The sequence below is a fragment of the Xenopus tropicalis genome, chromosome 7 (genome assembly GCF_000004195.4).
Source record: "Xenopus tropicalis strain Nigerian chromosome 7, UCB_Xtro_10.0, whole genome shotgun sequence".
NCBI classification, from domain to species: Eukaryota; Metazoa; Chordata; class Amphibia; order Anura; family Pipidae; genus Xenopus; species Xenopus tropicalis.
Window position 1 is genome coordinate 98,661,526 of NC_030683.2, and position 11,943 is coordinate 98,673,468.

An 11,943-nucleotide genomic window follows, 5' to 3' on the forward strand; every position below is an offset into this window, starting at 1 on the left:
GTTCCCGTACTCAAGGTTAGAAAAAGTGGGCGGGGCTGCCAAAAGCCAATCACATTTCTTTCATTGTTTTCAGTAGGTATATTTTAACTGCTGCCATTCTCACATGTTTAATGTCAGGGTCCCCAAACTTTGCACTCTTTGGCACTGGGTGACAACTACATTCCAAGTTTAGAAGAGTGGGCGGGGCCAACAACAGCCAATCAGATTTCACCTATAGACTTCATACATTTAACTTTAAACTGCTGCCATTCTTTAAACATTAGTACTAAGGTCCCCAAACTTTGCAGAGCTAGTCACCAGGTAACTGCGGTTGAGAGTTAGAAAAAGTGGGTGGAGCCACCAACAGCCAATCAGATTTTACCTATTGATTTTCAATGGGGAAATTCAACCTGCTGCCATTCTCACAGTATTAACACCAGGGTCACTAGGGGACTGCATTTTTAGGTTTTAAAAAGTGGGTGGAGCACCAACAGCCAATCAGACTTCATCTATTGATTTTTTTTTGGTTTAAATTTAAAATGCTGCCTTTCTCACACTATTTATGTCAGAGTTCCCAAACTTTGCACAGTCAGTCACTGGCTGACTACATATTCAGGGTAAGAAAAAGTGGGCGGAGGCAGCAAAAGCCATTTCCACCCATTAAATTTCATTGGTTTATATTTAAACTGATGCCATTATTTAAGTATTAATTCCAGGGTTGTTAAACTTTCCAAAGTTAGTCACTGGGTATTTGCCGTTCAAAGTTAGAAGAAGTGGGTGGAGCCACCAACAACCAATCACATTTCACCAATTTACTTTCAATGGTGAAGTGTAAAATGCTATACAACAAAGAAAGTTCACCCAGCACTGTCAGTCCCACAATTTTTTACAAAGTTTGTCACTGGGGGACTGCAGTTCAAAAATGGGAAAAGTGGGTTGGGCCACTAACAGCCAATCAGATTTCATCCATTGAATTTTATTGGTTTAAATTTAAAATGCTGCCATTCTCACACTATTTATGCCAGGGTGCCCACTGTTTGTCACTGGGTGACTTTGACTCAAGGTTAGAAAAAGTGGACACACCCACCAACCACTAATCATAATTTACCTATTGACTTTTATTGGTTTAAATTTAAACTGCTGTCATTCTTTAATTATTAATCCCAGGGTCCCTAAACTTTACAGAGTTAGTCACTGGGTAACTGCAGTATCAGGTTAGAAAAAGTGGGCGGAGCCCCCAACCGCCAATCAAATGTCACTTGTTGACTTTCAGTGGTGAAAATTAAGACACTACCATTCAGTCACTATTAAAACCAGGGTCCCCAAACTTTGCATAGTGGTTTTTACTATATAACTGTGGGCCGAGCCAATAACAGATCTGATTTCATTCAGTGACTTAACGTTTTTCAAACCAACATGAAGTTTGTTCTCAAACTTCCCTAGTCTAGTTTTAAACTGGGCTTTGAGATTGCCTAAAATCACTAAACAGTTTTCTAAATCCACTAGTCCAGTAAAGAGGCCATGTTGAGTGTGTGTGTGTCTTTGTGTAAATTTGAGAAATTAGATTGCAAGCTCTACTGAGTTAGAATCTTGTATGAGTTGTTAAACATACAGTGCAAAGGGATGTGTTAGGCTAATGATTGTTGCTAAATTAATACATAATGTCAAGCTGGAGCAGCAGACGTGAAGAGAGAAGGTCCACAAGAACCTCACACTAACTGAAGGCTTGCCTGAGGATGGATAAAGGAATCACAGCAGTGGAGAGTAGCTGGAAAGCCAAAAATGAAGTACCAAGGGGTTTAGCTGAAGGTGAGATCAACAGGTCTGAATCAGGACAGGCAGTGGAGTATCAAGGTCAATATTCAGACCGGGCTCAAGATCAAGAATCAAAACAATGGGAAACAACACCAGGAAACCAAGGGAAACCGAGCAATGACAGGCTGTTACTGGTATCCTTTAATATGCCAGAGTGCATACATCAAGTTTGATGCACTGGTGTCAGGCGCACTATTGAGTGTGATGATGGCGCAGACATGCGCCTATGCAACGAATAATGCACCTCTGCACAATTATACACCACAGAGCAGTTTGCACATGTGTCTGGGGGGAATGGCCAGCTCATTAAGTAAACGTACACATAATTCCACTGACTCATATTGCATGCCCTATTAAACTGTATAATGAAATACAGGTATAGGATCTATTATCCAGAATGCTTGGGACCTGGGATTTTCCGGATAAGGGATTCTTATGAAATTTGGATCACCATATCTTAATTCTACTAAAAATAATTTAAACATTAAATAAACCCAAAAGGATTGTTTCGCCACCAGTATGGATTCATGTGGCTTAGTTACCATCAAAGATAAGTACTGTTTTATTATTACAGAGAAAAAGGAAATCATTTTTAAAAAATTAGAATTATTTAAAATGGGCTGTATGGAACATGGCCTTCCCATAATTCAGAGCTTTCTGGATAATGGGTTTCCAGATAAGTGATCCCATACCTGTACTAAAATTCTTAATGAATGCGATGGAAGTGAGTGCAGTTTTCAGCTTGGTGAGCAGGTAAAATTTCTTTCAAAATTGTCTCTTTGTAGGCTTACAGGCAGGGCTGCTATCAGAGGGGGGAGAGGGGGTACAGCTGTGCTGGGTCCTATGAAATCTTATTGTATAAGGGGCCCAGCTGCATCGCAAAAGTTACACAAATTGCCTAAGTATAATGTTACATCAAAATTTACATAGCTTATGCAAAAATTTACATAAATGCAGGGGCACAAAGGAGTGTAGGATTTAAACTTAATTAAACTCCACTGACTGCCAATGAACTGGCCATTACTTAGCACATCAACCAATGGAACTCTTTCTATGAACTGCTTATTATACATCAAGTGTTTATATTGCACATATGAGGGGTGCAGCCTAAATGTTGGTGCTTGTGTTTATACATGTCAGCAGTACCGCCGCTCCCTATACACAGAATACGCACTCTGCGTAGGGCACCAACTCCCAGGGGGGCTCCCAGTACCGCCGCTCCCTACGCAGAGTGCGCACTCTGTGCACCAACATACCAAGTCTTCGTCAGCAACTCCTTCTCTCTTATGCGGCAGCGACAGGCCCTTTTATAAGGTTGCGCCCGTGCGTATGACGTCACACATCAGCGACGAGGCGCAACCTTATAGAAGTGCCTGCTGCCGCGGCATAAGGGAGAAGGAGCTGCTGACGAAGACTTGGTCTGTTGGGGGTACTTTCTATGGGGGCAATTGGGGGCACTGTGCGTGGGGGCTACTGTCTATGGGGGGTACTGTTTATGGGGGCAATTGGGGGCACTGTTTATGGGGGCAATTGGGGCACTGTTTATGGGGCAATTGGGGCACTGTGTATGGGGGCACTTTCTATTGGGGGCACTGTTTATGGGGGCAATTTGGGCACTTTCTATTGGGGGCACTTTCTATTGGGGCACTGTTTATAGGGGCAATTGGGGCACTGTGTATGGGGGCACTTCTATTGGGGGCACTTTCTATTGGGGGCACTGTTTATGGGGGAAATTGGGGCACTGTGTATGGGGGCACTTTCTATTGGGGGCACTTGGGGGCAGTGTTTATGGGGGCAATTGGGGCACTGTGTATGGCAGCACTTTCTATTGGGGGCACAGTGTGTGGGGGCTACTGTCTATGGGGGGGTACTGTCTATGGGGCAATTGGGGGGCACTTGTGGGGGCAATTGGGGCACTGTGTATGGGGGAACTTTCTATTGGGGGCACTGCGTGTGGGGGCTACTGTCTATGGGGGGTTCTGTCTATGGGGCAATTGGGGCACTGTGTATGGGGGCAATTGGGGCACTGTATATGGGGGCACTTTCTATTGGGGGCACTTCCGTAATATTTGGGGGAGGGGGCACAAAAGTAAATTTCTGCTTAGGGCACCCATTTGGCCAGCAGCGGCCCTGCACAGACCCCTATTCAGCATACATTTCATAAAGAATACAGACTCACACAGGCAGAACTGTTTGATAAAAGTTCTGCTTTGTTTGAGCTGAGCGCAGTAGAGTTGGTTGGGAGAAAAAAATTGAAGCAGACAGCTAGAGCTGAGTTTCTATGGGAACCAGCAATGCCATCTCTTCACTGTCTGCTAGACTGGAGGGCGTGTTTAGTAATCTGAGCTTAGAACAACTGAGCATGCCCACAAGCCAACAGCCAAAGCAAATCCCTGAGGGAGGGGGCTAAGTGGGTTACAGGAGAAGGAAATCTAAGTGATTAAGGAGATGTTGCTGCCTTACTATTAACCCCTGGACAACCAGTGTGGCAGGTATTGAAAGATTTCAAAGAGGCTGTTCACTAATTAAATTTTTGGGTGTGGGGTTTACATGTCCTTTAATACTGCCATGTATAGTTGGAATAAAGTATTTTCTTCTTCTTTATAGCAATAAATATTATTTTTAGTTTCAGCAACTTTCAAATTGGGTTGTTATGTCAGTTTTGTGGCTTTCTCAGTAACATGATGTTCTGTGTTTTGGTTTAGATGCAATAATTATATACCAGAGACCAATAGTAAAATCAACTTGTTGGTCTAATTTGCCATGTAACCACAGAATGTCAGAGATTGTAGGGCTGATTCACTAAAGTGCGATAAATTTTATCGCACTCTTTTTTGCGTTAAATTAGACGTGATAATTAGTGCGCGATTCACTATAGTATTATCGCATGCGTTAAGTCGCCATATTGCATGCGTTATTTTTCGCGCGACCGCATGCGTTAGTTTTAACGCATGCGTTAAATAGCACACAGAAAAGAATACGATCGCATGATTCACAAACAGTAAGGCGCGCTAAATATCGCATTAGGCTATGCGAAAATTAACACCTACTTCAGGCAGGCGATAATTATAGAAAAGTACAGTTAATGAGCTTTTGGCAATAAAATATGGACTTTGCAGTGTTATTTGTTCAAGTATGTGTTTCCCCTAGAGTGATGCAGCCGCCAGTTTGCAGCGAAATGGTCATTTTTAATACAGTAATTTTCCGCAAGTATTGGCGTGTATGGCTAACATGGCATGCGTTTATTCGCACGACTATTTATATGCGGCTACAAGTGATGAAATGTTTCGCCAGGCATGGATTCGCAGCAAATTTTTGGACGTGCAGCAAATTTTTCCGCAGCAAATTTTTTCATGCGTTTCGCAAAACAATCTGCCAATGGCAAAACGCATGAAAAAATTTGACACGCAAAAATTCACTGCACGTCCAAAAATTGACACAGGCGTCAAAAAATATTAGTCGCGGGCAACAATTTATATGCTACCATTTATATGTGGCGACAATTTATATACACTATTTCTAAGCTACTATTTATATGCGGTGACTATTCGCGTGCGTTATTTAGCCCATGTACCATCAAATACCGCATGGAAATAGTCTTCGCGAGTTAAATAACGCATGCAATATCGCGCATAAAATAGCGCAAGTGTGCTTATAGTGAATCGTGCGATAAGACGCGATAATTTAGACGCGATGGATATTTCACGTGCCAATATACCTTGTAACCCACAGGAGGAGACAGATCTGTTAAAGCTGCACTATTTTTATGTAGTTATACTCTGATATGTGCCAAACTGTTTCTGTTACCACAAGGAGTTAATGGGCCTTGTATCTTTTCATATGTAATTGTTTATTCCTTGCATATTAATTATTATTGAACCCTGTTTATATGAGCTCTATTATCTGAGTGCAGTTTTCTACCTCTATTACTTTTGAATACTGCTGCTCAATTGCAGCAATCAAACAGCCCCTGTGCCATAGCAATTAGAATAGATACATGTATACAATAAGAACCTACATACAAATCTAGCCTAGTGCTGCTTTTAGAAGTATCCCTACACAGCACATGTACCTTGCTATTAAATTACATTTGATACACTTATTCACCATAATAATTCCATTGCTCTATGGGTGACTATAGACCAAAGGACCCCAGTGCCAATTCTTCACGACTTTCTCCCCTTTGCATCACCTTCCCAAGTTGAGATCTTCACATTGTGTGCTCCTAGAAGTCCCAGAGGGCCTTGAAACCTCTTGGTAGGGAGCCCTGGTGCATTCACACCCTCTGTACACCAGGCAGTTACACCATTGGGTGGCCTATATTAATACTATTTTATCTCTAAGATATTGGATAATACAACAAAGTGGACACATCCATCTCTGAAAGCAATTATACCCGACCATTTATGCTACCCTGCCTGAATCCTTGGAAATTGGTGAATATCAGCAGATTCTAGATATAGTTTTGCTAGTAGCATTGAAAATAAAGTGCAGACATGGGTCTCCTTGACTGGATGCACTTTTTCTGTATATACTGTTGTGTTTGGGGAAGTAATGGAAGGCTATTGCCACCAAGGTAACCTTTGTAAGGGCTCTGGCACACGGGGAGATTAGTCGCCCGCGGCAAAACTCCCTGTTCGCGGGCGACTAATCTCCCCGAGTTGCCTTCCCCCTGCCATCCCACCGGCGAACATGTAAGTCGGCGGTGGGATGGCAGACGCCGCGGCGCGATTTCGTGCAAATCGATGAAAAAGACTCGCGAGGCTTTTTCGGCGATTTCCCGAAATCGCCCGCCGCGTCTGCCATCCCACCGGCGACTTACATGTTCGCCGGTGGGATGGCAGGGGGAAGGCAACTCGGGGAGATTAGTCGGCCGCGAACAGGGAGTTTTGCCGCGGGCGACTAATCTCCCCGTGTGCCAGAGCCCTTAAAGGGCAGAGGCGCAAGTCATGCCTACGGAAGTCTGACAGCTTCGTTCATTTGCTGAATTCCTGCTGTATTAGCCAGTTCCAATATAATTCAACATTCTCTCCTAACTCTTCCAGCCTGTTGAGACCCCATACACCTGCCCAGGCAGCACAGAGCATAGCTTGCCACCCAAACCAATAATATCATATGCTAAGATTATTATCGGCAGCTATGTAAATACAGTAACAAATGGAGATTATATGATATAATTAAAATCTATGTGCCTATGGCATACGGGGGTGTTTTAACTGTCACTGTGTACTAGGGCAAAACTGCAGTGCTCCAACAAGAATCCTTCATGCATTTGACTGGACATCTAAACAGCACTATATTAAGCTTTATTACCAAATAATATTGACAAGCAAACTGCACAGTAATCTCAATAGGTTGCAATATTGAAATAGCACAAACATTTTCATAAATTGCATGAAGAAAATATAATTCTAAGCAATTTTCAGTTGTACATTAATTTTGACTGGTTCACCAAGGGCCCCCAGATAACCTAATATCAAGGCCCCAGCAGCCAAAGCCCTTGAGCTTTTCTTTTAGATGATTAAACACTGGTAACCCACACGAGAGATTCGATGTTCAAATGTAACTGACTAATATCTGCAATGTTTTTCAAAATTGCCCGCTAGATTCCAATTTAGTCAAGTCTATGGGAATCATTTTCTACATCACAGCAACCAGTGTGGCAACTTCTACAAACACACATTCAGGACTAATTCTGTGTGGGCATTTGTGCTTTCTGTTTGTTGCATTATTGCTAGCATTCTTAGAGTAGAGTGATAAAATAACCCTTTCCTATCTTTCTTACTGCTGGGAATTATTAAAAACACAAGTAGAACCTCAAAATGGTAGAAAATAGTTAATCTCAGCCATAAAGCAAAGTGGTACTACTACTACTACTAAAAGGAGGCACATTACACTTCCTTAGTAAAGACAAAAGTTACACATTTACTAGTAATCCATATATTCTCATTTTTATTGTAGCATTTGCTAAATGTTTAGGAAAGTCAGTCTGTTCACCAGCCTTTATATGTCCGCTTCCTCTCCCTCCCAACAGTTTATCTCCCAGACTTCTTCCTCTTCTTCCTTCAACTGGAATATTAGAGGGTAACTGGGAGAATATATCGTTTGGCTGGCCTTTCCTATGATATTGCCTTCCTTTTTTGAATTAGTAGAAGTAACGTATCTTTTGGCAGATTAGATTCAGAAGCTGATTCATTAGGTTTCAGCTCATTTTCTATCCAGCCATGTAATGTTTACTTTGGGTTCCAATTCAACCACACAGGTGTCTACTTTTTTAGGAAATTCAGTAAACTTCCTTCTCTCAAAGCAACCAATGAGATGTCTTCTCATTTTCTTGCTCTCGTACTTGCAGATGGGGGTTCCGCCAGACAGGAACTCAAATGCATTAGCAATAGCATAAACCCCACAGTCATGAGTGTTTTCTTGTTCATCAACATCAAGTATTTCCATAGTTCCTTCAGGATCATTCACTAGTTCACTATAGCATTCATTTATTTGCTTCCTCAGTAAGGTGCAATGGCGTTTAGTCACAGCTCTGTCTGCAATCTACACATGATCCATTTTAAAGCAGCTTGTCAACCAATGTCTCTCTACACTGTCATAATGAATCTGTACTGATGGTCCTTTAACTGCATGAAATCCAATTTGGGAAAGGAGGCAGCTTTGAAGCCCCTCTGCCCCAAACTGGATTTTCAGCAAGGACTGAGCTGCATCAATGATTCTGTCGTCCAGACATTCCCTGCCTCGCAGGGCCATTTTATGCTCTTTCATAAACATATGAAATCTTTAGGTGAAATCTCATTGGCTGTTGTTGGCCCCACCCACTTTTCTAAACTTGTAACATAGTCACCCAGTGACTGGGACCCTGGCATCAAACCAATAAAATTCAATACACACCAATATTCTGTTGGGGTAGAAGAAAAAATCAACTAAAGTGCACATTTAGGATTGCTCAAGCCTTTCGGCTAACACAGGGTTTTGGGCAAAAACACCTCATTCGTTTTTTGTTTTTTTTCGCCGAGCAACTTTCTTAAATAAGGAAATCTTCAGCAGCTTTTAAGCACCAGACTTTCTATTGTTTGAAACCTTTAGTTCCTTAACTCATGTGGGGTTTCCTTTATGATTTCTCCAGCCGAAAGGCTTGTGCAATTATAAATGTTCTCCTTAATGTACTGGATCCCATCAGCATGTGTCTTTCATGGATAATAACATTAGCCTTGGTCCCTTTCCACTCTGGTCCCCACACTTGGCAGGTGTCACCTGGGGATTAATAACCCCACATTGCTCCTCATTGGCGGATCAGAAAATCTTCTTTCTAGTTACTCCTTACTCACACTCCTAGAGTGTTACATAAAGAAGTTTGCCAATCACTTGTTTATCCTCATTCAGGGGATCCTTGTTTACTGAATTTCATTAATGTTCATTAAGGGTTGAAAGCATCTTCTCAGCTACTGAGACCTCTTCTTGCCTCAGGCCCTCCATTAAATCCACATACCTGCTAATGAGGAGTTGCTCAGATGAAAAAAAATTATGGATTTCCTCCCCTTTTAAAGGATAGAGAACTAGGGAATAGCCATGATACCCATGGGCCAATGGGAATACCTACCTCCCATACAGAATAGGTTACCTCCATGTGACTTCCTGGAATGCAGGAGAAGGTAAATATTTTATATCCTCTACAACAGATTTACATATCCTCCAATAGATTTGCAAAGCTGGTAATTGATAGCTGAGATTTGATACTGGGGTAAAGTAATAACCGGCCCCATCTTTGCTCAAGGTTCAGTAACCAATTACAACCAATGAAACTGTTTAAAGAACAGACACTGAATGCTGATTGGCTTGTTTTGGTAAAAGTTTGCTCCTATTATTATGTCACTATTAAATAACACGCAGGAAAATGTAAATATTTTACAAACTCTATAATAGATTTACATCTCCTACAATAGATTTAGAAAGCTGAAAGAGTGAAGTTGTAGATTTCTTTACCTCTAGTGGTTGTATCGGCAGATGCTTTCAAAAGTTTAAAAAATATACTTTGGATGCTGTTATTCAGTATCAAACTTACTTAGTGGGGAACTTATTTAAAAATTGACTGAAGGCACTTTACATTACGTTACGTTTAAAAAAATCTTAAATCTTTTTTAGGTCTTAGTAACCATCCAGAAAACTGTCCCACTGTACCCTCTAGTTCTCCAAAAACATAATTACAGATAAAACAAAACTCACCAGTGAGCATTTTACTGACCAAAAAGGGAGTGCAAGAGAATTCACCAATGAGATTGCTGATTCCCAGCACCGTGTTGGGCACCTTGCTGTTATCTTACATACAAAGATTATTGTGGCTTCATTATATTACACTGGAATCTGACATGGGGGATAAAGGACTGATTTGTTCGGTGGCAGAAAAGCTTTTAAAATCAATTGCAGGTACAAACGCCATGGAGCCAGGGTCACACAGATCAGGGGAATTCTTACTGGAATAATATTTAGCATTTTAATGGCTGAGGAGTGGTGGTGAGTAAGTTGTGGTTGAGCAACAGTTTTTAGATTCCCTTTAATATCTTTAGTACAGCACACAAAGGTACTAGTCCAAGTACCAATACATTTTTTTTGAGATAGGAAAGACATTTCTTTCCATTAGAGATGGCTTCAGCTTTTATTTCTGTTTTATCTTCATCGAGAAGTTAGTTTGGATTTTCTTAATTCACTTGTTTTAACCTGAAACACTTTCTAACCATGTACAAAGATTTCCCAGTACAGTTGGTTCAGTCAGGCCCGGACTGGCAATCTGTGGATTCTGGCAAATGCCAGAGGGGCTGCTACACAGTCTGCCACTATTTATTGTGCTGTTTGGACCTCTGTGTACTTGATATGGCAGGGCCTATTTTGAATCCCAATCCAGACCTGGGTTTAGTCCATGTTCATTTTCATTCATTTATATTTTTAATGCTTAAAGGACATGTAAAGCCTACATTTGCCTACAAAGTATATCAGTTGGGCATGTCTCCCCCGCCCAAATGGCATTATTTGTACTGCATATATCCCGTCGCTTGCCAGCACCATCACATTTTCCTAAAGCAAATAGCAGCTTTCACCCGGTGGCCATTTTCCCTCTGATACATAATCACATTTAAATCTGCAAACAGCATACACACACACACAGACCCAGTACCGCCGCTCCCTACGCAGAGTACGCACTCTGCGTAGGGCACCAACTCCCAGGGGGGCACCCAGTACCGCCGCTCCCTACGCAGAGTGCGCACTCTGCACACCAACATACCAAGTCTTCGTCAGCAGCTCCTTCTCTCTTATGTGGCAGCGACAGGCCCTTTTATAAGGTATGACATCACACATCAGCGACGAGGCGCAACCTTATAGAAGTGCCTGTTGCCGCGGCATAAGGGAGAAGGAGCTGCTGACGAAGACTTGGTCTGTTGGGGTACTTTCTATGGGGGCAATTGGGGGCACTGTGTGTGGGGGCTACTGTCTATGGGGGGTACTGTTTATGGGGGCAATTGGGGCACTGTGTATGGGGGAACTGTTTATGGGGGCAATTGAGGGAACTGTGTATGGGGGGACTTTCTATTGGGGGCACTGTTTATGGGGGCAATTGGGGCACCGTGTATTGGTGCACTTTCTATTGGGGGCACTGTTTATGGGGGGAATTGGGGCACCGTGTATTGGTGCACTTTCTATTTGGGGCACTGTTTATGGGGGCAATAGGGGCACTTTCTATTGGGGGCACTGTTTATGGGGGCAATTGGGGCACTGTGTATGGGGGCACTTCTATTGGGGGCACTTTCTATTGGGGCACTGTTTATGGGGGAAAATGGGGCACTGTGTATGGGGGAACTTTCTATTGGGGGCACTTGGGGGCAGTGTTTATGGGGGCAATTGGGGCACTGTGTATGGGGGCATTTTCTATTGGGGGCACTGTGTGTGGGCAATTGGGGCACTGTGTATGGGGGAACTTTTTATTGGGGGCACTGTGTGTGGGGGCTACTGTCTATGGGGGGTTCTGTCTATGGGGCAATTGGGGGCACTGTTTATGGGGGAAATTGGGGCACTGTGTATGGGGGCACTGTGTATGGGGGCACTTCCTTAATATTTGGGGGAGGGGGCACAAAAGTAAATTTCTGCTTAGGG